This window comes from Salvelinus sp. IW2-2015, unplaced genomic scaffold (assembly GCF_002910315.2).
Source record: "Salvelinus sp. IW2-2015 unplaced genomic scaffold, ASM291031v2 Un_scaffold1441, whole genome shotgun sequence".
NCBI lineage: Eukaryota > Metazoa > Chordata > Actinopteri > Salmoniformes > Salmonidae > Salvelinus > Salvelinus sp. IW2-2015.
In genome coordinates this window covers 158,265-163,341 of record NW_019942911.1, presented here as the reverse complement: position 1 = coordinate 163,341, position 5,077 = coordinate 158,265, and positions in this window count along the sequence as shown.

The window sequence follows — 5,077 nt, the reverse complement described above, 5'->3', positions numbered from 1 at the left end:
GAATGCTCCCCGTCGCCCGACCAGTGCGGGGAGGTGGAATAACCCGCACCGGGCTATGTAGGCGAACCGGGGACACATGCGTAAGGCTGGTGCCATGTATGCCGGCCCGGGAAGACGCACTGGAGACCAGACGCGTTGAACCGGCATCATGGCACCTGGCTCAATGCCCAATCTAGCCCTACCAGTGCGGGAGGTGGAATAACCCGCACCGGGCTATGAACACGTACAGGAGACACCGTGTGGCTCTACTGCGTAACACGGTGTTCGCCGTACTCCCGCTCTCCACGGTTAGCCTGTGAAGTGGGCGCAGGTCTCCTACCTGCCCTCGGCCCACTACTGTAATAAATATCATTTATTATAACACAAGCATATTTGCTATTACATTGTTATAACTAACTTCTTTCCAAACAGGGTTTCTCACAAACTCATAACCAGATACTGAGACCCACACAACACCAGAGACAGATGGCTGACACAGGCCTTTCATAAAGACTGATAAGAAAAGGGTGCTGGTACTGCATATCACGAGATACTGAGACACACACATACCAAGGACAGAGGGCTGACGCAAACCTTTCATAAACACTGATAAGACAGGAACATTCTACGCACACACAAAATCTCCTCTTCAGTCTGAACATTTTACAGAGACACACAGAAATGTCAAAATAGGAACATCTACGCACACACCTAATCTCCTGTTTTAGCTGAACATTTCTGAAGACAAAGAAATCTACTCAGAGCCAATGAGACAGTGATACTGCCTGAAGGGGACCTCGCCCAACTCATCAGGACCAACCAGAGGACAAGAACTTCCAGACTCAACCTACTTTCTATCTTTGTATAAAATGTCTATGCACTCTGTTATCTGGGCTCTCTTTCGGAGAGTTCCATTTGAGCTTGATGAAAGGGTCCGTGCACGCTATTTCAGATATCTTTACCTTGAATAAATTGCTTTTAATTAAACCTCATCCACCTGTCCAGAGTCTCTACTTCGTCTCAGTTCTCCAGTAAACTTGTGATATCAACACCACCTCTAAGCCCCCCCAAGAATTTTTTGGGCTGACTCACAGGCTTCCTACCGCGTCGTCGTGCTGCCTCCATTCGCCGGTATCCCTCCTCACACTGCTCCAGAGAATCCAGGCTGGCTCCGGCACTCGCCCTGGGTCGATCGCCCACTGTCGATCCTCTCCCCACGTAGTGTAGTCCAGATTACGCTCCCATTTCCATTCCTCCTTGCGCTGCTCCTGTTGCCGCTTTTCGCGTGCTTGATCCCGCATTGGTGGGGTATTCTGTCACGATCGTCTATAGTAGAGAGTGAGGACCAACATGCAGCGCGTGGAAAGTAAGTCATCTTCCTTTTATTTAAAGAGAACGAACACCAAACGAAACCACTTTACAAAATAACAAAACAGACGAACGTGAAGCTAAACATGACTCTAGTGCCTACACGCAACATAGAACATCAATAGAACATCGACATAGACAATACCCCACAAACAGCTAAAGCCTATGGTTACCTTAAATATGGCTCCCAACTCGAGACAACAATAACCAGCTGTCTCTAATTGAGAACCCATTCAGGCAACCATAGACTTCCTAGACAACTACACACAACCATAGACACAGCTAGATACCTATACTAAACATAAACCCAACTACTCTAATAAACCCCCTAAACTTACAACCACCCTAGACACTAACAAAAACACATACACTCCCCATGTCACACCCTGACCTAACTAAAATAATAAATAAAACAAAAATACTAAGGCCAGGGCGTGACAGTAATAACCCTTGAATGAATAGGTGTGTTTACATACACCTTAGCCAAATACATTTAAACTCAGTTTTTCACAATTCCTGACCTTAAATCCAAGTAAAAATTCCCTGTCTTAGGTCAGTTAGGATCACCCACTTTATTATAAGAAATGTGAATGTCAGAATAATTGAGAAGAATTATTTATTTCAGCTTTTATTTCTTTCATCACAATCCAGTCGGTAGAGTTAACAACGAACATACATCAATTAGTATTTGGTAAGCATTGCCTTTAAATTGTTTAACTTGGGTCAACGTTTCAGGTAGCCTTCCACAAGCTTCCCACAATAAATTGGGTGAATTTTGGCCCATTCCTCCCTGACAGAGTGGTGTAACTGAGTCAGGTTTGTAGGCATCCTTGCTCGCACATGCTTTTTCAGTTCTGCCCACAAATGTTCTATAGGATTGTGGTCAGGGCTTTGTGATGGCCACTCCAATACCTTGACTTTGTCCTTACGCATTTTGCCACACTTTGGAAGTATGCTTCTGGTCATGGTCCATTTGGAAGACCCATTTGCGACCAAGCTTTAACTTCCTGACTGATGTCTTGAGATGTTGCTTCAATATATCCACATCATTTTCCTACCTCATGATGCCATCTATTTTGTGAAGTGCACAGTCCCCCCGGCTGCAAAGCACCCCCACAACATGATGCTACACACCCCGCGTGCTTCACGGGATGGTGTTCTTCGGCTTGCAAGGCTCCCCCTTTGTCCTCCAAACATAACAATGGTCATTATGGCCAAACAGTTCTTGCCCCGCTCCAAGATTAGTAGACCCTCTGCTGTTCGTCCTCTGTTGCTCTGTACCCTCCATATTTTTCCAACCTGTTCTGTGTCTAGAGTCAAACCACGTCTGACTGCCCCTTGTCTTCTGTTTCTAGGCCCATCCCTCCCCCGTGTCATCGATGGCCAGCCAGCATACACGGTGAGATGGCTTCTGAGGGTTCAACCACGGGGCAGGGGTTATGGCCCAGAGGAGAGGTGCTGGGTTCCCGCTAAAGACATCTTGGACCCGGCCCTCATCGCCACCCATTTTCACCGCCAGCACCCCAGTCAGCCAGGTATCCGCCCAGGTGGAACGCCAGGTGGCGTCCCTAGAAAGGGGGGGGGGGGGGGGGGGGTGTACTGGTCCACGGTCCTGATCTGTTTCACCTGTCCTTGTGCTCCGACCCCCTCCAGGTGTCGCCCTTCTTTCCAATTATCCCTTGTTTATTTATACCTGTGTTATCTGTCTGTTTGTTGCCAGTGCGTCAATGTTAGTTCAAGCTAACCAGCATTTTTCCTGTCAGTTCCTATCGTTTCCCAGCCTCTCTTTCCTCGTCCTCCTGGTTTTTGACCTTCGCATATCCTGACCCTGTACCCACCCGCCTGACGTCTCTGCCTGACCCTGAGCCTGCCTGCCGTCCTGTACCGTTGCTCCACCCCTGGATTACTGAACTATGCCTGTCCCTGACCCTGAGTCTGCCTGCCGTCCTGTACCTTTGACTTACCCTGGATCTTCGACCCTTGCCTGCCTTGACCTGTCTTTGCCTGCCCCTGTTGCTACAATAAACTGTCACGCCCTGATCTGTTTCACCTGTGCCTGTGATTGTCTCCACCCCCTCCAGGTGTTTCTTATTTTTCCTAGTGTATTTATCCCTGTGTTTCCTGTCTCTCTGTGCCAGTTTGTATTGTATGTTTAATCAAGTCAAGCAGTGTGTTTTTTCCGTACTCCTTTTCTATTCTCTTTTTATAGTCCTCCCGGTTCTGACCCCTGCCTGACTCTGGACTCTGATCTGGTTTTTTTTTTTTTCCTGTCCACGACCATTCTCTTGCCTACTCCTTTGGGATTAATAAACATTGTAAGGCTCCAACCATCTGCCTCCTGTGTCTGCATCTGGGTCTTGCCTTGTGCCTTGATATAAACATTGTTACTTAGACAGTCTGCATCTGGGTCTTACCTTGATTACTGATAGGAATCGGTACATCGAAAATGTCATCCCAACTATTTTGCAACCTGTAAGGCGCAGCTGTACATTTTTTGGTCCTTAAACGAAACTAGTATACTTTTTTATTTACCACAATTTTTCTTTAGCCAATTTTGATCTTTAATGCAGGGCCGACAGACAAGCTCCATACAAAATGCCTCCTCCATTTTTGCGGTAATGCTAGAATCAGTTCGTTGTAATTTTGGTGACGTGTGACATGACTCCACCAGTCCTATTTATTACAATTTATTTTATTTTTTTAGCCTTTATTTAACTAGGCAAGTCAGTTAAGAACAAATTCTTATTTACAATGATGGCCTACCCCGGCCAAACCCAGACAACCAAAAAATTTAAAACAGTGTAATCAGTGTAAATTATATCATAATTTTGGTAAATTATATAATTTACACAGATTATTCAGTTTGAAACATTTCCCCCCCCCCAAAATATATTTTTTATCAGTTAGTAAATTTAGTTTAACCATAATATTTGTTCTAATATGTGTGTGTGTGTGTGTGTGTGTGTGTGTGTGTGTGTGTGTGTGTGTGTGTGTGTGTGTGTGTGTGTGTGTGGTCTGTTAGCAGCTCAGTGTCATAAAGAATAATAATCAAAAGATGGCAAGGTCCTACTGGGTTTATAATTCCGACTATGAGTGTGAAGCAGGCGTCTATCCCCCTGTATGTGGTTAGGTCCCTCCTCACAGAGACAAACCTTCCTCCAACGTGAAGCCAAAACAAAAGAGTTGAGGGAGAAACTGTCACATTTCTGTGCGCCAACAAACTTTTATGAAATATGATGAAATATGACAAATGACAGCTTTTGTGATGAATTCGTCATGTATTTTCGAAGATTGGATCAGTATTTTTTGTGGTCTTGATTTGGCCTGGGAAGCCGTGGGGTTGTGTGTTTTTTTCTTTTGGCAATAAGAAATCAATTCTCAATTCTCTGCTTCATTTGTCGCTGCCGGGTGAGCTGCCTCCGCCGAGCTGCCTCCGCCGAGCCTTGAAATCCTGTTTAATAATCAAGCATGAAAAACATGTTCAAACCATGGATAATAGACTATTATGAGACATGATTACAAAAAAGGAGATAAGCTCACGCTGTAATTGAAATATCATTCACATCACAACATACAGTATACACTTGAATGTCCAAAACATTAGGAACACCCCATTTTGCCCACAGAATGCTCGTCCATGTTGACTCCAATGCTTCCCACAGTTGTGCCAATTGGCTGGATATCCTTGTGTGGTGGACCATTCTTGATACACAGAAGAACGTGTGAGCAA